Below are 25832 nucleotides of genomic sequence, written 5' to 3'. Positions count from 1 at the left end.
CTCTGTTAGGGACAGAAAAAGGGAATGAAATATACACTAGTTTCTTGTTGTTTTCATTTTTAGCATTCATTTGAGCAGGGATGCAACTGAGGCTTTAGTTTGCTCTTGGATTAAAGTTGTCCTCTGTCTCACTAGGCAGGTTTATTTGGACAGTGGCATATGGAGAGGGTCAATGGGGGCAGGAAGGATGTTGGTATTTTATCACTAACATTGTTTAAAATTGCAGTGCATGTGGACAATAAAAACCATAATGACTTTTTTATTATTTGTTTTAAAACTGTCTAGACCGGCCGGGCGCGGTGGCTCAAGCCTGTAATCCCAGCACTTTGGGAGGCCGAGGCGGGCGGATCACGAGGTCAGGAGATCGAGACCATCCTGGCTAACACGGTGAAACCCCGTCTCTACTAAAAATACAAAAAAATTAGCCGGGCGTGTTGGTGGGTGCCTGTAGTCCCAGCTACTCGGGAGGCTGAGGCAGGAGAATGGCGTGAACCCGGGAGGCGGAGCTTGCAGGGAGACGAGATGCGCCACTGCACTCCAGCCTGGGGGACAGAGCAAGACTCTGTCTCAAAAAAAAAAAAAACTATCTAGACCAGCACTGTCCAATAGAATTTTTTGCAGTGTTGCAAATATTTTACATCTCACTGTCCAATACATTGGACACTAGCCACTTGTGACTAATGAGCACTCTAAATGCAGTTAGTGAGACTGTGGAACTTAAATCTTAATTAAAAATTTTTTCATAAGTTTGAATTTAAGCTGGGTATCGTGGCCCATGCCTGTAGTCAGTCCTAGCTACTTGGGAGGCTGGGACAGGAGGATCACTTAAGCCTCGGAGTTCAAGGCTACAGTGAGCTCAGATTGTGCCACTGTCCTCCAACCTGGCTGACGGAGCAAGACATTGTCTCTCAAAAAATAAAAAATAAAAAAAATAGCGGCTGGGTATGGTGGCTCATGCCTTAATCCCAGCACAGTTTGGGAGGCTGAGGCAGGAGGATTACTTGAGGCCAAGAGTTCAAGACCAGCCTGGGCAACTTAGTGAGACCTTGTCTCTATGAAAAACAAAAATAAGCCAGGCGTGGTGGTGTGTGTCTGTATTCCCAGCTACTTAGGAGGCTGAGGTGGGAGATCACTTGAGCCCAAGAGTTCAAGACTGCAATGAGCTGTGATCACACCACTGCACTTTAGCCTGGGTGACAGAGCAAGACCCTGCCTCTAAAAAAAAAAAAAAATTAAAAAATAATTTTACCCATGTAAAAAATGAATTTTTGTTTTTGTCTTGTTGATATTTTAAAAATTTCTTGTAGATTTTGGATTTTAGACCTTCGTCAGATGCATAGTTTGCAAATATTTTCTCCCATTCTGTAGGTTATCTGTTTACTCTATAGATAATTTCTTTCACTGTGCAGAAGCTCTTTAGTTTAATTAGGTTCCACTTGTTAATTTTTGTTTTTTCTGCAATTGCATTTGAGGACCTAGCCAAATTCTCTAGCAAAGCTTATGCCAAGAGGGTATTTCCTAGGTTTTCTTTCAGTATTTTTATAGTTCGAGGTCTAAACGTTTAAATCTTAATCCATCTTGAGTTAATTTTTGCATATGGTGAAAGGTAGGGGTCCAGTTTCATTCTTCTACATATAGCGAGTCAATTATCCCAGCATCCTTTATTGAATACGAAGTGCTTTCCTCATTGCTTATTTTTGTCACCTTTGTCGAAGATCATATGGTTGTAGGTGTGCAGCCTTATTTGTGGGTTCTATATTCTGTTACATTAGTCTGTGGGTCTGCTTTTGTACCAGTATCATGCTGTTTTGGTTACTGTAGCCTTATACTATAGTTTAATGTCAGGTAATGTGATGCCTGTGGCTTTGTTCTTTTTGCTTAGGATTGCTTTGGCTACTTGGGCTCTTTTTTGGTTTCCTGTGAATTTTAGAATAGTTTTTTCTGTTTCTATGAAAAATGACATTGATATTTTGATAGAGATGGTATTGAATCTATAAATTGCTTTGGGCAGAATTTTAACATGGGCAAAGGACATGAACAGACACTGCTCAAAAGAAGTCATATACATGGCCGACAAACGTGGAAAAATGCTTGTTGTCACTAATCATCAGATAAATGCAAATCAGAACCACAGTGAGATACCATCTCACACCAGTCTAAATGGCAATTTTTAAAATTAAAAATGAACAGAAGCTGGCAAAGTGTAGAGAAAAGGAAATGCTTATACCTTGTTTGTGGGAATGTAAATTAGTACAGCCACTGTGGAAAGCAGGTTGGAGATTTCTCAAAGAACTTAGAACTATTAATATCATTCAACCCAGCAGTCCCATTACTGAGTATGTACATACCCAAGTGAAAATAGATTGTTCTACCAAAAAGACACATGTACTTATATGTTCATCACAGTGCTATTCATCCTAGCAAAGACATGAAATAATCTAAGTGCCCATCAGCAGTGGACAGATAAAGAAAATATGGTACATATACCCCATGGAATACTCTGTAGCCATAAAAAGAACAAAATCATGTCCTTTGCAGCAACATGGATGCAGCTGGAGGCCATTATCCTAAGTGAATTAATGCAGGAGTGGAAAACCAAATACTGCTTCTCACTTAGAAGTGGGAGCTAAACACTGAGTACACATGGAAGTAAAGATCAGAACAGCAGACACTGGAGACTACTAGAGTGGGAAAGGAGGGAAGGGGATGTGGGCTGAAAAACTACCTATTGGGTACTATGCTCACGACCTGGGTGATGAGATCATCTGTACCATAAACCTCAGCATCACACAGTATACCCAGGTAACAAACCTGTACATGTACCCTCTGAATCAAAAATAAAATTAAAAAAAGAAAAATTTAAATAGCCACACATGGCTAGTGGCTACCATATTGGACAGTGCAGGGCTAGACAATGTCCCACCTTGTTGCCTGCATCTGGGGTGCATGCATTACTCCCACTCCCCAGCCTTGGCCCCTACTGCTTGGAGAATCTCACACCTGCTCAACATAAAGCCAGTTTTCAGGCTGCCACTTACTTACCTTTTGGTGTCTGTGCCACGAAAAGAGGCGGAGACCAAAGAGGTTGTGCCTATGTAAAAAGAAAAAAAAAATTAGCACCTTACTTACAACTTAGGGCGCAGTAAAGCATGTATCTAAGAACATACTTTTATTGTCTACTGATTACCAATTATGTGAGAGCCACACCCCAAACTGTGTTCTCCTCCATAGTTTATTCTTCACTTTAGTGTACACATTGGCCAATGCAGGGACTTAGTGGTCTCCCTCTTCCATGTGTAATTAAATATTAACATGATACCTACAAGACAAGGAGTTTGATGTTTGCTGATTTGATGGCTTGTTTGTAAGTGATGGAGGTACTGAAATGGTTTCTAACTTCTTAGAGAAAAGTCTCTGGCACGTAGCATCTCCACTCATATTTGCCACAAGCTGTCTGTATCTCTGCTTCCTTTGGCTATTTGCCAGGGGGAATGCCTTTTATCTGCAGGTTTGGGGCAGGCTAGGGGGAGAAGAGGTCATTTTACTCTGCCTTTATGACAAGGTTAACTGGTTTCATCAGGCTAGTACAAGCCACTATGAATGGATCCACTCATTGAGGGAAGAAGACAAATGCCTGCTAGCTATGGCACTGATTCAGTTGTTGCTGAGGTCAGTAGCTCAAAGGGATGCACTAAAGGCAGAGCCATCTGGGCTGGAGTCAGGAGGAGCCCCACTGACTGCCTGGAAGGAGAGCTGAGGCTCTGAACCTTGGTTCCTAGCACTTGGCACCATACGCCTATAAACTATGTTTACTTTTTATGAAATCATCCGTGAAAAATCTTTCTGCTAAACAGGATAGAGCTGCATGTGAATTAATCAGCACTCTTATTAAAATACATCAGTTATCTTTTATTCTGCTACATGCTACTTGTACATCATTTGGACATTTTCTAGAAACAGGACATGGTTTTTTTTTTTTTTGTTTTGTTTTTTTTTTGAGACAGAGTCTTGCTCTGTCTCCCAGGCTGCAGTGCAGTGGCACAATCTCAGCTCACTCACTCCACCTCCTGGGTTCAAGCGATTCTCCTGCCTCAGCCTCCTGAGTAGCTGGGATTACAGGCGCGTGTCACCATGCTTGGCTAATTTTTTTGTCTTTTTAGTAGAGAGAGGGTTTCACCATGTGGGCAAGGCTGGTCTCCAACTCCTGACCTCCAGTGATCCACCCGCCTTGGCTTCCCAAAGTGCTGGGATTACAGGCGTAAGCCACTGCACCCGGCCAACAAAATTATCCTTTGCTTTTCTTTTTGACCTTGTATTTTTCTTTATTGTGGTGGTTGGTGGTGGATGGGAAGGGAGGGGACATTTGTTTATATGACTCTTTTATGTAAATGAAGAGAAGTTAGTCAGTGAATAACATTGTTGTTTTCTGCTAGCTTTTCTTGTAATAGAAAAATTGAGGGCCAGGTGCAGTGGCTCATGCCTGTAATCCCAGCACTTTGGGAGGCTGAGGCGGGTAGATCACCTGAGGTCAGGAATTCGAGGCCAACCTGACTAACATGGCAAAACCCCATCTCTACTAAAACTACAAAAATTAGCTGGCTTTGGTGGCACATGCCTGTAATCCCAGCTACTTGGGAGGTTGAGACATGAGAATCGCTTGAACCGAGGAGGCGGAGGTTGCAGCGAGCCAAGATCGCACCATTGCACTGCAGCCTGGGTGACAGAGCAAGACTCCAGCTCAAAAAAAAAAAAAATTGTCTTCCGCCTGGATCACACTTATTTATTAGACATTTATTTGTTTTCTCCCTTTGCTCCTTAACCAAGCACCTTGAAAGCAGCACCCTTATCCCTGTTGTGTATCCAGTCTCAGTGAGGTGTTCACAGAGAGTGGGCACATGCAGGGATCACAAGCCCAACAGTAAACGAGCAGGACATTAGAAATTAGGAGTTAGATCTGTGCTGACCAACGTGCTAGCACCAGCCACGTGTAGCCATGAAAATTAAATTAATAAAAAATTTTCCTTAGCTGCACTAGCCACGTTTCAAGTGCTCAGTAGCCTTGTGTGTCTAGTGACTACTCTATTGCACAGCACGGATGCAGGAAGTCTCCATCACATTGAAGGTACTACCTGACAGCACCATGGTCGACCTTTCTGGAATGAGTTTGTTTAGTCTGCAGATGTTGCTGAGTACCTTCTCAGACCCTGTTCTGACCACTGGGATGCTGTGAGGAGCAACAAAGGCCAGGCCTGGCACTCACAGAGACACCGTCTGGGTGAGGAACAAGGTGTGAGAAGCGAACGAAATTCTTACATCATAAATGTCAGTACTGCAGTGCTCATGGCTCCCTGGGGATACAGGAGTAAGCTCCTATTCCCTCTTCTCAGCAGGGAAGAGAGATAATTAAGCATCATATTTTACAAATGGGGAGACAGATTAGTGCAGGTAAATTGAGCCCACCCGTGCCTTGCAGTTGGTCCCTTTGCCTCTCTGAGCTGCATCTTCTTACACTGGTTAGTGGGGCGTTTAGAACGTGCTCTCCAGAGCATTGATGAGGGCTCCAAAGAAAACGTGTGAAACCTTCTGCTTAGCACTCACCATTACATACATTGAGGCTATTATTACGGTAACCTTTCATACTATAAAACTGGTTTAGAAGCTAACAAGCAACCTCAGCTGGAGGCCGCGGGAAGGAGAGGCCTTTACTGGGAAAGGGAACAACTGGGTTCGGGAGCAGTGGCCGGGCCTTCCAAAATGATTGCATTTCCCTGAGGGGGACACGCCTCGGTGAGATTCTCATAAATGGAACACTTTGCAGACTCCTACTTTTTTTATATACAGGTCACAAATTGCATTTGTTTGTAGACATCTAGAAAACAATCAAAAGTGTGTTTATCACTCTATATAGATCTTATTAATAATTTTATTTGGACAAGAGAACTTATGCCACAGCAGTCTTACACAGCATGGTTAAAGACTATAGTACCCCCAAGAGTGGTCTCAGGTATGTACAGTATGTGAAGAAAAAGTTGCACCTCAGAGCCACCATGATCAAGTTAAAAACGCCCGGCGTATAGTATGTGTGCCAATAGATTCCCTTAAGGTCATGACCAGCATGAAAAATATCAGGACACAGATACTCAGCACGTGTTCTGCAAATGTGTCCTGCAGTATCTTGCAGTTAAGAGTTAAAATCAGATCCTGCTTCCATGTTAGCATCAAGCCCTTAGGAGAAATTAAAAAATCCCTTTTCCCTTGTACAAACGTCAGCAACGATTCACACATAGAGCTGGAGTGGGCTGGGTAGCTGGCCACAGAACCCAACCAGTCCTTGCCTGGGAGAAAACGAGACTGATACTGAAGGTCTCTCATTCAGGCACCCATCTGCCTCTGGTTGTAAGAAGGCATTTCATTTATTGGTTGGTAAATAAAACCAGGAGAAAGCAATGCAGGTCTCTGGGAATCTCATCCCTTCCATAAGGGAAATGCTCTGCCTATGCCAGTCCCCTCCCCTTTCCCCTACCCCTCCCCTCCCCTCCACCTCCCCTCCCCTCCCCTCCCTCCCCTCCCCTCCCCTCCCTCCCCTCCCCTCCCTCCCTTCCTTCCTTCCTTCCCTTTCCCTCCCTCCTTCCTTTACTTCTTCTTCCCTTCCCTCCCTTTCCTTCCCCTTCCCTTCCCCTTCTTCCCCTTCCCCTTCTTTCCCTTCCCTTCCTTCCTTCCTCCTTCCCTTCCCTTCCCCTTCCTTCTCCTTCCCCTTCCCCTTCCTTCTCCTTCCCCTTCCCCTCCCCCTCCCCTCCCCCCCACTCCCTTCCCTTCCCTTCCCCTCCCTTCCCTTCCCTCTCATTCCTTTCCTTTCCTCTCTTTCCTTCTTTCCTTCTCTGTCTCTCTCTCTCCTTCTGCCCTCCCTCCCTTTTTCTCTTTCTTCCTCCCTTTCCTTTTCCTCTGACAGGGTCTTGTTCTGTTGTCCAGGCTGGAGTGCAATGGTGCAATCATAGCTCACTTCAGCCTCAACCCCCGAGGCTCAAGTGATCTTCCTGCCTCAGCTTCCTAAGTTGTTGGGACTACAGGCGCGTTTCACTACACATGGCTAATTTATTTTTAATTTTATTTTTGTAGAGATGGGGTTCTCACTATCTTGCCCAAGCTGGCCATAGATTCCTGGGCTCAAGAAATTCACCTGCCTCAGCCTCTCAAAGCGCTGGGATTATAGGCGTGAGCCACTGTGCCTGGCCCAAGTTTTATTCAGTCAGGAAGATGGGAGGATTTAAGGCTTTGGTGACAATTATAATAGTCTTGAGAAATTGTTTTCCCTTAAAGTCAAGATGTTTTGCAGACTCCTATTTGACCATATTTTAATGGATGCTGTTGTCATATCTGTACCCAGGCTGCGTTGTCTTCTGTAAAGAGCACATCTCTGCTCCAGAATCTTCCCTAGAATTTTCCAGGAGCGAGGGGAGTGTGGGCCTCATATGTCACCTTCCTGCCTGTGTGTATTCCCCCACCTCTCAGACACTCATGTCTTTGAGCAAGTCAGGCCGCCTGTCTCGGAGTCTCATTGTAGGTGAAAATGGGGACGTGCAGGGCCTTGCCAAGACCAGGAAAGATACATCTGTGGTTTCTGCGTCTTTCCCGGTCTCAGGTGGTTTGGTTACCCCAGCCCGTCAGGTCAGGTGCCCTCCTAGACTGGGGGTCTTGCGGTCATGATGGATGCTCAGGTTAGGGAGGAAATTCATGGGCGTGACTGACACACTGAGTCAGCAGAGTCTAGAAAAGGTCACTATGCTCACAGGTGAACTGTAGTTTTTTTTTGTTTGTTTGTTTTTGTTTTTGAGACTAAGTTTTTCTCTTGTTGCCCAGGCTGGAATGCAATGGCGCCATCTTGGCTCATTGCAACCTCCGCCTCCCGGGTTCAAGCAATTCTCCTTCCTCAGCCTCCCGAGTAGCTGGGATTACAGGCATGCACTGCCACACCCAGCTAATCTTGTATTTTTAGTAGAGATGGGGTTTCTCCATGTCGGTCAGGCTGGTCTCGAACTCCCGACCTCAGGTGATACGCCCGCCTCGGCCTCCCAAAGTGCTGGGATTACAGGCGTGAGCCACTGCGCCTGGCCTGAACTGTAGTTTTTACTGCTTCCATTTAAAATCTGAGAAACTGGAGAAAAATCTTATACTTAAGATTGGGTAAATCTCTTAAAAATTATTTAAAGCAGCCAGGCGCGGTGGCTTATGCCTGTAATCCCAGCACTTTGGGAGGCAGAGGCGGGCGGATCACAAGGTCAGGAGATCACGACCATCCTGCTAACACGGTGAAACCCCGCCTCCACTAAAAATACAAAAAAATCATCCAGGCGTGGTGTCGGGCGCCTGTAGTCCCAGCTGCTCGGGAGGCTGAGGCAGGAGAATGGCGTGAACCTGGGAGGCACAGCTTGCAGTGAGTAGAGATCGCGCCACTGCACTCCAGTCTGGGTGACAGAATGAGACTCTGTCTCAAAAAAAAAAAAAAATTATTTAAAGCAACATTACAAAAACATTGAATACAATAAGAAAACCAATGTGCTTAATACAACTATTTTGATTCCTTATTTCTTCCTAGTGTTTTGCAGATATTCACATATCCTTCCTATTGATGTAATCATCATGAACTTTTTCACTTAAAGCTTTACCATTTTCAGTGAGGGTGACTAAATTTTATATAGAGGTAGAGTATCCCTTAAAAAATGCTTTGGATCAGAAGTGTTTTGGATTTTTTCAGATTTTGGAATATTTTTATACTTATTGGTTGAGCATCCCTAATAGAAACATTCAAAGTCCAAAATTCTCCTTTGAAATTCACTTTCGGAGTACAACCTTTCAGGATCATGTCTGTTCTCAAAAAATTTTGGATTTTGGAAGATTTTGGATTTCAGATTTTTGGAGTGTGGATATTCAGCTCATATAATTTTTTTTTTTTTTTTTTTTTTTTGGGACGGAGTCTCGCTCTTTCACCCAGGCCAGAGTGTAGTGGCACTATCTTGGCTCACTGCAAGCTCTGCCTCCCGGGTTCACGTCATTCTCCTGCCTCAGCCTCCCAAGTAGCTGGGACTACAGGCGCCTGCCACCGTGCCCGGCTAATTTTTTGTATTTTTAGTAGAGATGGGGTTTTACCGCATTAGCCAGGATGGTCTCGATCTCTCAACTCATATAATTTTTATGTTTGCATGCTATTTATTTAATCAGTCTACCATAACTTTACTCTTGGACATCTAGATTAATTTTTCACAATTATAAGTAGTATGCAAGTGATCATCTTTATTCTGATAATATTTTTCTTTGACTGAAGAGAAATTCCACGAAATGGGTATGAACTCCTTTGTATGAGCAAATCAGTAAAACTTCAGCAAATCACACATTTTTACTATTCTGATAAGCTTTTCTAGGATCTGCTGATGTATATTTTTTAACAATAATTACATAGTTCAGTTCCGTATTATTAACTTGAAATGATGTTAAATTTTTATCACAGAAAATATTAAACACATGTATACTGGGCAGAAGAGTCTGTCGAACCCCCATGTGTCCAGCATCAGTGGACACCCAGGATGGCAGCTCTGATTTTGTCAACCCTTTAACATCCTCTATTACTCTGAAGCAAATCTCAGTGTTATTTCATCTATACATATTCAATGATTTATTTTTTTAACCTCTACATTTACATCCAAAGTCCTTACCTTGTCTTTCTAGCTGCATAACCCACATACGTTAAGCATCCCCTGTGGACAGTGGGGAACCATTGACTGTTTCCGAGCAGGGGAAGGATAAAGTGGTGAGAACTGTACTTTGTAGAATGAACTTGTTAGCTCTCTGCAGGATGCTTGATGTGGAAACACCTGGAAGTGAGGAGCTGGTCATCCATGTCCAGCCCTCCAGCTGTGATGCTGCTGCTCAGCTCATTCCCATTCCCTCCTCCCGCTCCCTGCCTGCGTCTGTCTCCTTACCCTCTTATGAATAGTTGGTAACTGAACCCTGCCATGGCTGAAAGTCACAGTCAAATAGAATTCTCAGTTAAAAGTTCCTTAAACAATAGGTACATTTGATTTTCTTTCATAAGTTCCGAGGCCCGAGCCCAAGGACTCCAGGGCTGGTTACTTTGGCAGCTCCCAGGTGCTGGGGTTCCGTTGTCCTTTCTGTCCTTTACCTCACCTCCTCTTGGTTACAAAATGACTGCCACAGCAGTGCCCTTACACCCTCCATGTCTGCATCCAAGGCAGGCCGGAGGGTTGGTGTTCCCCTTCATTTTCTTTCCTTTGCCAGGTAGAGGAGTCTTTCCCAGCAGTGCCCAGCATACTTTCTTATGTCCTCTGGGCAGAGCTGGCTTACTGTCCAGCAGGTCACCAGGGAGTTTGGGAAAGTGGATTTGTGGCATTTTCACGCTCTGGAGTGGAGTTGCAGCAGGAGAGGAAGGCTATTAGGTCAAGAGAGCCTGCCTTAGGGGCTCTTATTTAATAGCCTGTTTTACATGTGAAAAAGCCTTAGTCTCTAAGAGCTGTCTGCAAAACCACAGGTAGGCCATGGCAAAATGAGGCCTCCAACCCGGGTCTTCCCACCTGAGGCAGCGGTGTTCTTTTCCCCATCTGTCACTTTGAGTCTCTGTGCAGGAGGCTTGGGTGGAGCAAATAGAGGCCTGGAAATGAGTCAGCAGTAGGAACAGAGAAGGCCAGAGAAGTGGGAGATGTGGAGAAGGACCCTGAAGTGACAGCAAGCCTTGAACAGGCTAACAGGGACATGGGGAGGGGCAGCTTTGGGGTTTTCGCGTGATGCCAGCAGGACAGTCATGGGGAGGTCCGGCCTTCAAGTTTCTGTCAGATCTCCCATGTTGAGGCAAGTCATCTGTTAGAGGTGGTCCTCAGGGAGGATGGAGCCCAGCTTGTGTGGGGATGGCTATAAAGTGGAAGAGGAGCCAGGGAATTACCTAAGTGTGGAAGCCTCGTGGGAGAGACTTTCTAGAAGGGCAGCTCCATGCTGTCTCACTATAAGAGGCTGAGGAGGTGAGCATTTGGAAAGTGTCATTGGGCTTGCTGGCCACACAGTCAAGAGTGATCCTGTGTGTGTTTGTGTGTGTGTACATGTGTGTACACATATGTATCTTAAACTTACTTTGAAATAATTCCAGACTTAATGAAGTTGCAAAAATAGACCAGAAGAATTCTCATATTCCTTTTACCCAGCTTCCCGAAATGTTAATGATCTCACGTATCTGTAGTAGTGATCAAAACCAGCAAGTTACTGGTAACATAGCATTAACTAATAACGAATCTGCAGGCCTTATTTGAATATTGCCATTGTCCCACTGGGTCCAGAATCCAATCTAGAATCCCACGTTCATTTAGGTGTGTCTCAGCCTCCTGCAATCTTACGATCTTGATACTTCTGAAGACACAGGCCAGTTATTTTTTAGAATGCCCCTCAGTTTGGGAATTTGATGTCCTTGGTGCGCCATGTCAGGGCACATGGTATTGATGTGTCTCATGACTACTGATGCTGACCTTGATGACTCACTTGGTCAAGATGGTGTCAGTCAGGTTTCTCTGCTGGAAAGTTACTATTTGTTTGTTTCTCGAGAGAACATTTCTTAAATGGACTTCTTAAAACACAGGTTCTTTTTAGTGGCTCATCATTTGACCATCTTCAGTAGCCTCTGCTGATGTTTTTTTTTTTTGAGACGGAGTCTCGCTCTGTCGCCCAGGCTGGAGTGCAGTGGCGCCACCTCTGCTCACTGCAAGCTCCGCCTCCCGGGTTCATGCCATTCTCCTGTCTCAGCCTCCTGAGTAGCTGGGACTACAGGTGCCTGCCACCATGCCCGGCTAATTTTTTGTAGTTTTAGTAGAGACGGGGTTTCACCATGTTAGCCAGGATGGTCTCGATCTCCTGACCTTGTGATCCTCCCGCCTCAGCCTCCCAAAGTGCTGGGATTACAGGTGTGAGCCACCGCTCCCGGCCAGTAGTTCGTAGCTTTACAGGCAGGTCATTTGGTCTCCAGTGAGTCTCCTGAGCAGGAGGGTAACTGGGCAGTCAGTGTATGTGCTTACATGGGCAGAAACCTTAGAAAAATGGCACAGGAACTCCAATGGACTCAGGTTCAAAAGGGTGTGTGCAAGGGGTGGGGAAAAGATGCCTAACCAAGGGCAAATATGAGAGGGTAACCTCATCCTGTAAAATAAGCAGAGGCAGAAATTCTAAGAACAGAAATTTTGCTGTTATCACTGTTGTTACTGTTGTTTTTAAAAGTTATCTCTACAGCGGTAGTTCTCACCCATTTTGCACCTTTGGGGGCATTTGACAATTCTGGAGACATTTTTGGTTGTCACATATAGGAGAGGAGCACATGCTACCTACCAGCTTCTAGTGGGTAGAGGCCAGGGTTGCCACTTAACATCCTAAAATGCACAGGACAGACCTCACCCCAAAGAATTATCCAGCTCCGAATGTCAGTAGTGCTGAGGTTGAGAAACACCACTGCAGAGGAAGATGATCAAGGAGAGGGTGGGGCAGGGGAAGGAGGTCCGGAAGCATGTCCGGAAGCATGCCGGTTCCTATTTTGCCTGCACGCTCTGCCAAGGGGAGACTTGGGTCACACTAAATAAGCTTCCATCTCAGAGCAGTTGTTAAGGCAGATTATCTGACCTTTGCTGTCCAGTAGCATGGCCACTAGCCACAAGCGCTAAACTGAAATAAAATTACAAATTTAATTGATTTGCACTAGCCACATTTCTCATGCTTGACAGCCATTTGTGACTTCTGTACTGGATAGTGCAAAGATAGGACATTTCCATCACAGATAATTCGGCCGGACAGAGCTGGTCTAGACAGTATTGGTGCTGTTTTAAGGAACTTGAAGACTAGGAGTGCTGTTATGTTTAAAAACATAAAATTTTGCTTTTCAGGATATCAGGGGATAAGGAGAGTTTGAAACAAATTAACGATTGGTAATTTTGAAATTTAACAGATTGATTGATCTGAGTTCATCACTATCCTCACCCGTGGACGTGCATTCATAATGTGCCCTCCGACACAAAAAGCACTTGCACCCCCATAGCAACTCCTGCCCCTGCCTGTAACCTTTCTCACAGTTAATTCATAGTTAATATGAGAAGAGGGTTGGAACTCAAGCCAGTGGACAGTGAGAGCAGCTTTAGATGTTGTTCAAAAAGGTCCCCAGGAAGCCAGGGTACCATGGTACCATGGTAGCTGGTAGTGGTGGGTGAGTGCCTTCACTCGTGTGCCTTCCCAAAAGGATGGTGAAGAATCTGAGCCCTTTCATCACATGATGGTGAGCTCAGAGGCAGAGGCCTCAGTGGGAAGGATGAGCTGGATGGAAGTGATTCCACTGTCTTGGTGGTCAGGCTGCATTAGGAGATCTGCTTTGTGTGAGAATGACTGAACGGAATGTGGAGATGGGAGAGAGAAAATGCCAAAGGTCAGAAACATTGTTGGAATCTTGAATATGTTCTAAAAATGGAAGACTTTGCTCTTGTAGCCCAATGTATTCTAAGCTCATTTGCTGTTTTTTGAGTCTGTATCCTGCTGAATGCAAAGCCATTTGAACCCTTCTTATGTGGTCCATTTTCTCTTTGGCTTTCTGTGTTATTGAAGCCATGACTGATCAAGCCTTTAGCTAGAACTCCACTGGAAAAGGGGATTGGCTTAGTGCGTGTGGCTTTCCTCAGTTTTCTTTTCCCTCAGATTTGGATAAAGAGGATAAATGATAAGTAAACAATTATCAGCAGTTGTGTGGTTTGTTGCTAAAGATTCAGCAGTTGTTGGTTCAGAGTGGGGAATCCTGGGGTCATTACTGACCAGATAGCTTGGAACCCTTTCTCTATGTCAGGGGCTACACCAAGGCAGTTGTGTGGTTTGTAGAGGTAGGAATTGCGCCACACCCTGTGTTCATGGTACCAGATTTGCCTCCCCTCACTGAGGTTTGTTTGGGGGGATTGCTCTTCATTGGCACCTGGAAAGACCTTTTTATGAAGAGCATCATTGAAATTAGAAGGCATAAATAAATAAAATATCATCTCTTTGCTGTTGCTTTAGACTTTCTTCTTGTGGTAATGTCTTTTGGAATAGAATCATCTTTTGATCTCCAGTAAACAGGTAACCTGTCAGGTGGGTGGGGTTGCTCCTGAGTGTGGGCAGTTCAGGGTTTCAAGTTGAATTTGGAAGAGAAAAAGGCAAATTGGGCCTTCTTTAAGGGTGGAGAACCCACTACCTCTAAAAAACAAGAGTCGTTGCTTTGACAGTGATGTAGAAAGTTGCCTCTGAGGAGCTGGATTAATAGCTAATCTCTTGAAAAAATAGCACAGAAAATGACCTTTTACTTGTGTTCTCTGAGGCAGATCAAGTGGAGTTTATTTCTAGGCAGAAAAACATTTTGTGTGAATTATATCTAAGGAAGCAGTGTAACTGGGTGCTCAGTAATTAGCCCTGTCCTGGTATTTAAGACTCTGAAAGGAAGTGCTGCCGTTGTAATTGAGTTCTTTTTAATCCCATTAGTGGTGCATTTCCATATTTTAATTGAATGTTTCGGAATTCAGCAGGTGAAGCCTTTCTGAGTGTTGGCATTATTCATTAGGTGTGCCCCCTGGAGACCCCGTGTGCTGAGGGGGCTGAATAGCAGTGTGAGCCTCGGCCTGAGCAGTGGCGTGGGGAGGATGCCACTGCTCTTGGGTGGCCCCAAATGTCTCTCAGTGTTCCCCTGTAACTTGCCACTTTTCACCTGGATGTTCATCACCTGTAAGCAGTTAACGTCTTTATGCGTGAGATGCAGAGTTCAGACGACTCTCGTTTCCTTAGCTCCCTTAGACATGGTCAGGATTCCAGTTATATTCAGAAAGAGAGTTTCGTTGGATAAATAAAGCACATGATCATCAATTCGGGGAAAAGCAGAGACCTGTTTGGTCTCATTTCAAGGTTTTTTCCATTTAAACAACCTCCTTAGCTGTTTAAAGCCACACACAGTTGTTGTTTAAGTAAAGCAACCCTGGACGGACTGCAGTAGACAAGATTGTACCTTGAGTTCTCTGTGTCTGGGACTCACCGTGCGTGCTCACTCATATATGCACCTGGTCTTACCCAATATCCCAAACTGTGGTGGTGGGTGTCTTGGAAATGTGCCAGCTTCTCTGGCCATAGAGTGCTGTGCAGTACAGCAGCACCAGACTCTAAGGGGAGCGAGCACTGATCAACTGGAAGGGTGAGTGGCTCTTTTCAAGGTGAACTGGTGGCTGTCTGTTCACAAGAAAGACTCCTCGGGCATCGTGTGTTACAGGCTCATTGTCTACTATTGAGGGTGAGTCTTAGGGCTGGTTCTTTTCTCTCTGGACTAGTGCGCTTTGCTGCAGAAACTTATAGTACATGATAACACACACACACGCACACACACACACACTCACACACTCTCTCACACACATGTCTTTATGCTGCTTCCTTTCCTTCTTAGATCAGCTGAAGAGAAGAGTAGAGGGGACTTGTCCCTTGGCACCTCTCCGACTGGCCTACAGGCCTCCCAGGACCGAGGTTTCCTTGTGAGTGTGTCTGGTGAGGGTGTGGTGTGAGGGGCACCTTTCCAGAACCAGCCAGTGTTACCAACTCTCCATGAGTGGGTGGGGCTTTGGGCCCATGCACTAGGGATGGTCAGGAGCTTGGGGAGACAGGGCCATTTCTCTGCCTCTTGAAATGTGCTTGGTCCCAGTTGAGATGTGCTGTGGGTATACAGTACACACTGGATCAAAGATGTAGTATATAAAGAAGGTAAAATAGCTAATGATTAACGTGTGTGTGTGTATATATATATATATATATATTTTTTTTTTGCCACAAAGTCTCACTCTGTCACCCAGGCTGGAGTGCAGTGGTATGATCTCAGCTCACTGCAACCTCCACCTCCCTGGTTCAAGCGATTCTCATGCCTCAGCCTCCCAAGTAGCTGGGATTACAGCTGCACCACCACACCTGGCTAATTTTTGTATATTTAGTAGAAATGGGGTTTCACCGTGTTGGCCAGGCTGGTCTCAAACTCCTGACCTCAAGTGATCTGCCCGCCTCGGCCTCCCAAAGTGCTGAGATTCCAGGCATGAGCCACCGTGCCCGGCTACGAACTGCTGTAAACATTTCTAAACACTCCCATTTTTATACTTACCTCCTCACAGATCTGCACAAACAGTTCAGGGCAGGCAGTGGTCTGTTGCCCTTTCTTTGAGCAGCACTGGCTTAGAGGGCAATCTTTTCTAGTGCTGTTGTCAACATAAGGAGATACTGCCCTCCCACCTGCCCCCGTGGTGGCAGCAGGAGTGCCCCCATACCTCCTGTCATCTCCATCAGTTCTGAAGGCTGCTCAAAATACAGGTATTTTGTATTAAGTAAAAGCGATGGGTTTGCAATGCAAATACAGCTTCAAGACTGGACTTCCTCCCCACTTAATCGATTGCCACTGCTGCGTCCCTTCTTTGTAGAACTTCTGGGGCTATCTCTGCCTGCCTCTAGGACAACAGTGCTTGCTGTTAGACTAGTTCAGACTCTCAGTCTTCACGTGTTTTGCAAGCATATTGATGTACAGGACGTGTTATTTCCCAGCCTCTGTTATAGAATAAGACCCTTTGAAAAGACTTGTACACAATAAATATGATCAATAAATATGATCACAATAAATATGATCCCCCCGCTTTGCAAATTCCTTGCAAAGCCCAGGGTTTTGTATTGGCAGCCCTGCACAGAAAGGTGCATGTTTATGTAAATCAATGTGGTATGTACCTAGGGTGATATAATCATATAATGAGCTGCAGCTTCTCTTCCTCTTCATCACCATCATCATGTTTGGGTAAACACGGTTGCCATTTCCCTCCCTCATGGTCATTATTTCTGTATTACACTCCATACCTCCTTCCATTTCTTTCTGGAAGGTGTTGAAAGAATCTTTACCAACCATCTACCTGGCTCCTAGAGGTGCAGGTCATGGCTGTGTCTGAGACTGGCAAGTTCTGTCCACAGGTCTCACCAGATGGTTGGGCAGTCCTCCATGGTCATCACCTGTGGGCAGTCACTAAGGGCAATTGGGGGGGCAGAATACCTAGGCTTATTGGAGTCATCCTTTTTTATCAGAGTGCCAGGTAGTTGAATTTGTGTAAATTAAATGTTCTCATGATGCAGTTTATAATACCCAGGTGTACTTGGTATAAAACTTCTCCTGGGGAACCTGACAGATGAAAACAGGGAATGGAAGCAGCTGACAAGGACGTTCCAACTTACCTTCATGCCCAGAAGTTAGAGGTCAGGGAGGGGTGGGACACTTTCATTTGTGAGTGGCGTTCTTTTTTTTTTAATGCCTGGAAAACCGTTAGAAAACAGGCAATCTGGAAACTTCGGGCCTCACTCCTAATTTCATTTTTGATTTTAGAATGTATTAGGGTAAATAACTTATTCTGCTTGTATTTGAGGATCTGCTGACTTCTGAGAGCATCATGTACTCACTTCCATTATGAATAGGGCAGTTTTATGATATATTGTCTACATTTGGGAGTGTTGAGAATGAAGGGGACAAGAGGTATAAACTTTGATTGTCCTGGGCAAACCAGAACGTTTGGTCACCCTAGTTATGAAGATCAATTTAGGTTATTCATCCTAAAACCAGAAATTTTGATAGAACTGACAGGTTAGGTATCATGTCTTATCTTGATAAAATTTTCTATTAAAACTATGTAAATTCAGTTTTATGAAATAAATCTATGCCAAGGTCATTTCATAAAAAATGGAGTTTTTGAGAAAATAAAAAATGACATTATATTTTCAGAATCTTTCAAACATATTCTGATCATTTTTTTTAATTGACAGTGTTTGAAGGTAAATGGTGACCGTGGTTTTTGTTAAGAATTCATATGTAAAATATGTCCCTTGTTTAAAATTATCTCAGAGATTACTCTCATTCAAATCTTTAATCAGTCACTTTATTATTCGTAAGTCTGGCGTTTCTAATAAAATTCTACCACATGAAACAGAATGGTGTTTAATAAGATAATACGCTTTACAAAATGTAAAAGTGAACACCTTAATTATTTTAAATTACATCAACTTTAGAAATGACTGTATAATTAAGACTTGCCTGTAGCTTAGAATACTCTTAGGAAAGATTCACTGTACTACTTCTCAGTCAACAGCCCTTAAATGCAGGTGGCTGACAGTGGCCAGTGTTACCAATGTGATTGGACGGTGACATGCCTCTGGTTCTAGATGATAGTGCCACCAGAGCCACATGCCTCCTGTGTAGAGCCAGGAAGGGGCTCTGTGAGTGAGTCGGATCATGGGCCCATTTTCCCTGTGTTCTCTCCTTTGGCCATTTGAAGGTTAAGGAGGTTGGGCAGACAGTTTTTGCCTTGATGGGTACTGGATACTCTTGTATTCCTGTGACACTACTTGAGTTTTTCGTGAAGTTACTTGAAATCACTTTGGTTACTTTGGGTCTGGATCTTATGATTTCTTAGGTGAGTCTGGAGCAGTGCTCAGTAGGACTAATTCTTCCCACGGCTGCAGCGAGTCCTTCCTGAGCTCCGTGGAGTGGTGGGAGCAGGCGCTATTCTCAGCCCTGTGTGAGTGCAGGTGTTGTAAGCACTAATCTTTTCCTGACCTTGTGTAGTTTATTTACCTGCTTAGTACTCAGCTGGATGCTCCAGGGGCCTTCTGCACAACTCCACTGTTCTCCCTCTGTGCAGCTGTCTCCTCTCCAGTACTGTGTCCTGAGTGCTTTAGCTGAGTGGCCTCTGGGACTCTCAACCCCATCTCCTTTACTCAGGAAGTCCTCCAGCCTCTGCCTTGGTTTTCCTCTCATACTGTGACCTGTGAACTCTCCCTAGGCGGTCAGATGGAGCTCCCATGGGGCTTACCTGGCTTGTTGTTTCCTGGCCTTTGTTGCCTGAGGTCCTGTGTCTTAACAGCTGTTGTTTCTTAGGCTTGTCTTTTTTTTTTTTTTTTTAAACTTCAGTGTGATGATGTGAGGATAAATTTGGTTCCAGTTGGCCCATCTTGGACAGACGCAGAAGTGTCAGGACAGTGTTTTTAAAAATTCATGATCTGGTGTAACTTTTTTTCTTGTGAGCTCTTCTTGTTCTGAGTCCTCTTTCTAGGTCAAGGGCGGTATCTGGGTTGCCTTGAAGTCCTTCCTGCTTCATTGTGCTTATTTAGGTAGAAACCTTCTTTAAGAATCAGCTCAGGCCAGGCACAGTGGCTGTAATCCCAACACTCTGGGAGGTTGGAGCGGGAGGATCACTTGGGGCCAGGAGTTCGAGACCAGGCTGGCCAACATAGTGAAACCCTGTCTCTACTAAAAATATAAAAATCAGCCAGGAGGCCGAGGTGGGGGTTGCCGGGAGTTGGGGGGCACCTGCCTGTAATCCCAGCTACTCGGGAGGCTGAAGCAGGAGAATTGCTTGAACCTGGGAGGTAGAAGTGGTTGCAGTGAGCCAAGATGGCACCACTGCACTCCAGCCTGGGCGACGGAGGGAGACTCCGTCTCAAAAAAAAAAAAAAAAAAATCTAACTTCTTCCACAAATATTTCTTCATCAACTCCATTCTGCATGGGTTTTTCCTTAGAGTACTTAGAGACTCTAGTGTTCAGTGGCATACTGTTACCAGTGTTTCATCTTTGTTTTATAGTGATTAAGTCTTCACTCTCCAAACTTCTTGAGCCAGGGGTTCTTGTTTGTAATTTTTTGTGCTCTCCACAGGGATTAGCACAGGAATAAGCTCATAAACATTAGCAACTGTGTTTTGAAATTCTTGCCTTTGTGACCACAGGACACATATGATATCATTTTCATAAGTACTTTGTCTGTGCGTGCTGTGGGGGTGGGGGGCGGTGAGGGGGAAGCAAGGATGAAGTAGTGACTCTGATCCCGTGATCAGATGTCAGCAAGACTGTCCTTGCTCCCGCAGTGGTCTCTCTCACTTGTGTTTTAGGTGGCTATTCATTTACCATGGAATCATTGGATCATAAGTCAGCATGGAGCTTGACCCAAGATCCTATATGAAAACGAAACCTTAACAATGGAGACACATGCCATAAATTAAGGTAATTCCCTCCCACAGGCCTTTCAATAAAGTGGCAGTGGGCCCACTGTGTCTGCAAAGGTCCCCAGTGGAAATAAAACCCCCAAATGCACATATTTGGGATCCACAAGCTTACTGGATACTTCTCTACTGTGGCTTGCTCTAAGCATAGAACAATCATGACCTTACATGGCTCACACAGAACCCATTTTACCAGTAGCTGTGTGGACACTGGATTGTTTTCTTCCTTCAGCACCCCCAAATCCTTTCGTGTACAGACTCCCCTCCTCACCTTGCCACATAAGGTACCAGTTTCGTCAGAGGCATCTGGCAAGGCTCTCATGGTTTGACTGTCACCAGATCTCTCTGTAATGGGATTACCATTTTAACCTGTTCTCTTTCCCTCCCCTGTCCTGGGTTTCCACTTTCCCAGCCTTCCTTCTTCCTTTGGCCTTGGCCAGAAGGGGCTGCTGGAGAGCCGTTCCCGGCGCTCGCCACAGCCTCTTCTGCCTCTCCCATGGCCTCCTGCCGAGGCTGGCCCTCTGGACATCTTTTGCAGAGGTCACTCTTTGAAAGATGCCTTTTTTGTGCTCCTCTGCCAACTGTTCTTTCTTTCTAGTGCGTGTCCTCTTGGCATTTCAGGAGCTGTTTCATGTAGTGTCTGACTTTATAGGTGTGCACCTAATGACTTTAAAAGTCTTATTTTTAGGTTGCTGTTTTCTTCCCCAAACCTTTTTGCTCCTTCAGAAATGTCCTCTTGTTAAAATCTTCCCAGGGTTTCTATGCATGCTTGAGTGCTTGATTCTCCAGTTTGATTGGATGAGCAAGCCCTGCTTCCTGCTTCCTTTAGAAATACTTCCCCCTGGAAGGGACCTGACAGGATGGTAGTAGCTGTGGGTGTCTGTGTTGGTTGAGCTGCTCAGTGTTTTTGGTCCAGAGACTGGAGCAGGTCCCTGGTGCACAGAAAAGGATTTGGAGGATCCTTAGCCTGGGTTCCCATCCCCATCTTCATCTTCTGACCATATCCTCCGTTCCTCCTTTGTCAAGCCTTAGGCTGTTTTTTTCTGAATTGGTCTTCCCTGGACATTCTTTTACTTACCTTGGTTCTTCATTCATGCACTTTCTCTAGACTAAGGTTTCTCTCTGCTCATACAGTTATCCCCATTCTTGAAAGCTGCACTGAAGACCATTCAGTGTCTTCGGCAGCTTGTGATGTTCTCTCCTCAAGGGCAGGTTATACCCTCACTTTGCTCTCCTGTTGCGACATAGTGTGGTTGTGGATAGAGCGTTCCTTCTTGGATGTTCTGTTGCCTTCACGCAGGTGAGCTGCCCAGAGCCTAGCACGATCTGGGTTCTCATCCAGAGCCTGGTCTGACCTGAGGAACCCTGACCTCCAGCCTGCACTCCACCGTCTCCTGGAGACGTGACCTGGAAGCCCCAAAGGTCTGCACGCTTTAGCTCACCATCTGTCAGATGGGGGTGACTGTGAGGCCTACCCACCCTTCCTCATCATTGTTAGGGTCAAAGGAAAGGCAGCATGAGAAAGGGGGGGTCTATTAGGTAAACACAGAGTAAATTATTTTGCCAAGTCATTTAACCTCTTAGGACCTGGTTTTCTAACCTGTGAAACAAGAAGGCTGTACTAGATATATATTTTTGGACCAAATAACCTTTTTGGTTTTCCCATTTCCAACCACTTGTGTGTTTGTTTATTTCCTCTGATCTGGGGTACTGTTTCATCAGGCTTCTTATTCTCATGCTTGGGTTCAAGCTGTTTTTATTAACATAAATCCCCACATTCTGTGCTGATGATTTCTTGCTATGGGCATAATTCTCTTTTACCTCAAGTTTCCTTCTCCTTGGAGCTAATTTAGGACTTTTCACTGACTCTACTCTTCACAGGTAGAGGAGACTAGTTAGGATAAGTAGTTTTTTCCTTTTTTCATTTCTGTGGCCCCTGTGCATGTAGGCTTCTGATGAAGCACAGATCTGGGGTGGTGGAATTGACAGACACCATCTCCTGCAGTGCTGCTTGGAACCAGGGTCAAGGCCATCCTCTAGGTGGGACACAGTGAGGCTGTCCTTTAGGAGCACTGAGGCCCCTTCTCTTGGTGTCTTTCTCAGATGAGGAGCAGGTAAGAAGATTAGTTTTGATGAATCGTCCAAGTCCTGGAGAAGCTTTAAAAAATTTCTCCTCAAGGCAAAACTAATTTCCTATTTCAACTAGAAGATTTCTTTCAATAGGTGATACCTTCAGTACCCCAAGGAGAGACTGGGTGCCGACACTCCTGCCCCTTCAGCCAAACCCCTGTGTTTGGTGATATGACATTGGTGATATGAACGAATGTCTATTGTTCATATCACCATTGTCTATTCATATCTTCTTAAAACCAGAGGCTTTTAAGAAGTCTCTGGTTCCAGGGCCCAGGCCTTTCCTAGATCCTAGGCTGTGCAGGCCTTGTTCCCGCTTGCATCTCAGTGACAGCCTGAGGACCAGCCCTGACTTTGGACACCAGGCTGGGCCAGCTGGGACTCTGCCTTTGCTGCATCTGCCATTTGTCCACCCCTGAGTGGGTGTCATCCCTGAGTCCTGGGTAGTGACCAACTCCTGTCATACACTGTCCCTTCCCCTACCCCATTCCCCCAGGGTCAGAACACAGCAAGCCCTGTACCTAAACTTGTATTCCAGGGACATTATGGAAGGGTGCCTGCTCCCGCAGATCACTCCCTTGACTGGGACACCTGTTGTTGATGGTGTGCTCCAGGCTGAGTCAGCCTCCCCACCCATCCTAGCAGTTGGGGAGCTCTTCTGCATATCTGCTTCATCTCTGGATGTGGCCTTTGAAGGCTCCCTGTGTAAGCTCCCTGTCCTGCAGTGGTTGCTAAGTGGTGTCTGGCCGTGTACTGGGCTACAGCATTCACGGTCAGAGAAGCATCAGACGAGATCGGGTGCATTTGGGGTGGGATGGCCATCGACTGAGAAACATCAGAAGAGGAGGCTAAATTAAACCAAGTCACAAAGTAAAGCAGATAATTAGTATTTCTATTATGGTGGGGTAAGAGATGGAAACCATTGTTTAAAATGAAACTCTGGGATTTTCTGTAGATGTAATCTATAAAATGATGACTAACCAAAAGTTGGCGATGCTGGTTTTACTTGCATCCCTAGTGACAAATTATTTGGACTCACATGGAAACATTTCCCATGAACTCTAAAGGCTCATGTGTCAGGTTGTCCTTCATAGGCTTCACGTTCTTGGCAAACAACAGGTTCACGTCCTGCGCTGATTTATCTCAGGAGGAGTCGGGTGCTGAGTCTCCAGCATGCAGATATTCTGGTTGTATCTGGAGTCTGTTGTTGGCACTGACTCTTGTCTGGGCTTAGTTTATGTCATGTTTGAAACACAAATTGAGTGATTTGAGGTAGGACCCCCCTTACTGTACTGTTGAGTTTGTGCTGAGGAAAGACCAATCCTGCTGTGCTCTTGGTTTGCTAGAAGCTTCAAACTACTTTTCAGGCATTTGGATTCACCAGCACCCAGCATATTTCAATGGTACTTTCTTCATCTATTTTAGAGCCACGTGTGTTTTGCAGCAAATGTAACCCATGTGGTTTGTTTCACACACTTCCTCCAAATATGGGTTCATGATCTGAGCCCTTTGATATCCCAGAAGCATTTGGATTCTCTCCTTGAAAAGGCTGTAACATTTCCCCACTTCCCAGAAAGGGGAAATAATGTTTTAAGACTGAGGAAGGAACTCAAGCTCCACAGTGTGTCTGGATTCAGGTTTGTGGCACGTGGGGTCTGACTGGTTGGGGAAGCAGCATCATGTCACACTGGCCCCTCCTCACTGGGATTCGACTCTCACCAGGAGACACATAGCACCACGCAGGTGGCTGCCAGGTCTCACGGGAGGCCCATGGACTTGTCCAGGGTCTGCTTTCTAACTCATAGAAGGAGTAAATCTAAACTGACGGAGGCATTTAGGGCTTTATGTTTTCTTTATTGTTTATCCTGAAAGGTTTTTAGAAGGGAGATGTCACAGTCTTTTAAAAATAGTAAGATAGGCCAGCCTGTGGTGTTGTAAATTTCAATTTAGGTAAAAGAGTACACTTGACTCAAACAATGTGGAGATCAGGGGTGCCAACTCCCCACTAAGTGGAAAATCCAAGTAAAACATTTGATTTCTCAAAAACTTACCTACTGCTAGCCTACTGTTGATCAGAGAAGCCTTACTGGTAACATATATAGTCGATTAACACATATTTTGTATTTTGCAAAAAGGGTAAGGTTTTTACGTTTACTTGCATAGCTGCAACAATGGCTTCATGAATTTTCTTTTCTTTTTTTTACAATGGTTCTTATGCTGGATTCATTTATCATGAAATGGTGGGGGACCACAGCCGCAGACCTCAATCTGAGGTACACATCAAGCACTCAAGCAATTCAGCTTTTCCTTGGAATGTTGTAACTTTACTCTGCTTCTTGGGAGCACCTCCAGTGTCATTAGTGGCACTTTGTTTGGGTCTCACGTGTTATTCAAGGTTCAAGTTATTGCATTAAACACAGTGAAAAATACACAAGAACCAGGAGAGATCACTTTTTATTGCAATCTGCAATTTACTGGAGAGATGACTGCTCACGGGAGATAATTAGCATCACATGGTGTTTTAAGTGGATTCTTGCAACAGTTGAGTTCACCATAGTAGTAACAGGAAGTGGCTACGAAATGATTACAGTGGTACAGTATGTACCACAGTTGGTTTGATGCAGCTACTATGATTTAATACTGCATCTTTACATGTGTTTACATTTTTCTTGACTGCAAATGGTGCCATGTACAGTCTGTGTATAAGTTTTTGGTAAATTTTAACTTTTTATAATAGATTTATGTATATGTTATGGCAGTAAGTGACAAAAATAGACTAGTATCTATGTATAGTTTATACATAATAAATTCATGACATACCTAACTTTTTCTCAATTTTTGCATGTTTCTAGGCTACACAGTTTACAATTTTTCAAATTGTCTCATATCTTCAAAACATTTTCCAGCATATTTATTGAAAAAATTGTGCATAGTGGATTCTCACAATTCAAACCTGTGTTATTCAAAGGTCAACTGTAGTTCAACTGTAATGGAACCAGTTTATTTTCTTCTGGGTCTTTGGTTGCAAGAGTTCTTGTTATTTTAATCTTTTGGACTATCCCCTCAGAAAACTTAGAGCTTAAGCTAAATGTGATCAGCTAGAACTTCTAATTAACCAGCCATTGCATGTTGATTAAAAACTCAGTCTACAGAGGGTGCCGGTGGATGTGGAGAAATTAGTTAGAATTCTCCTCTAAACTGAAAAAAAAAATATGGTATTTAACAGTCCAGAATTCAAGATTTAGAAGGTAAAAAGACTTAGGAAAATGTACCCAAAAGATGGGCTCTGTCTGGGTTCAAAAGGAAACAGGTTTGGGAGCCTCTTGGGAAACAGCCAAAGAAAACCAAATGTTTTTAGGTTCTGTTTAAGATTAGAGTTAGGTTTTTCTTAACCAGTCTTTACCAGTTTATCCTGCTCAATCTTGGGTTTATTTCTTTAAAAATATTCAAGAAGAACAATGAGCTTTGAAGGTTCCAGTAATATTACTTTATTAAAGATATTTATTTTGGATAAAAAGCTGGAGATCTATGTTTATTAATTAGTTAATTGGAGAATTCTTTCATATTTCTGAAAGAAAAGCACTAGGACTGTGTGACCATAGGGTGCTGT

At 44.5% G+C, this 25832-nt stretch overlaps 1 protein-coding gene and 1 long non-coding RNA gene across 4 annotated transcripts in view; one reads left to right on the top strand and one right to left on the bottom strand.

The window, feature by feature from the left end:
- The window catches only part of LOC129474239 (uncharacterized), a 38588-nt gene extending 28621 nt beyond the window's left edge, over nt 1-9967 (bottom strand). For 2 of the 3 annotated variants that reach the window (XR_008654500.2, XR_008654501.2), the window contains exons 1-2: nt 9708-9928; nt 3043-3091 (exon numbers count right to left, since the gene is read on the bottom strand). This is a non-coding gene — a long non-coding RNA (uncharacterized lncRNA). Of the gene's footprint in view, nt 1-3042; nt 3092-9707 lie in introns of all 3 variants that reach the window. The other variant, XR_008654499.2, reaches the window with a different exon arrangement.
- The window catches only part of DTD1 (D-aminoacyl-tRNA deacylase 1), a 178541-nt gene that overhangs the window by 100395 nt on the left and 52314 nt on the right, over nt 1-25832 (top strand). The window lies entirely within an intron of this gene.

This window comes from Symphalangus syndactylus, chromosome 24 (genome assembly GCF_028878055.3).
Source record: "Symphalangus syndactylus isolate Jambi chromosome 24, NHGRI_mSymSyn1-v2.1_pri, whole genome shotgun sequence".
NCBI classification, from domain to species: domain Eukaryota; kingdom Metazoa; phylum Chordata; class Mammalia; order Primates; family Hylobatidae; genus Symphalangus; species Symphalangus syndactylus.
Note: the sequence above shows the minus strand (reverse complement) of the source record. Positions and strands in the feature narration are given on the sequence as shown.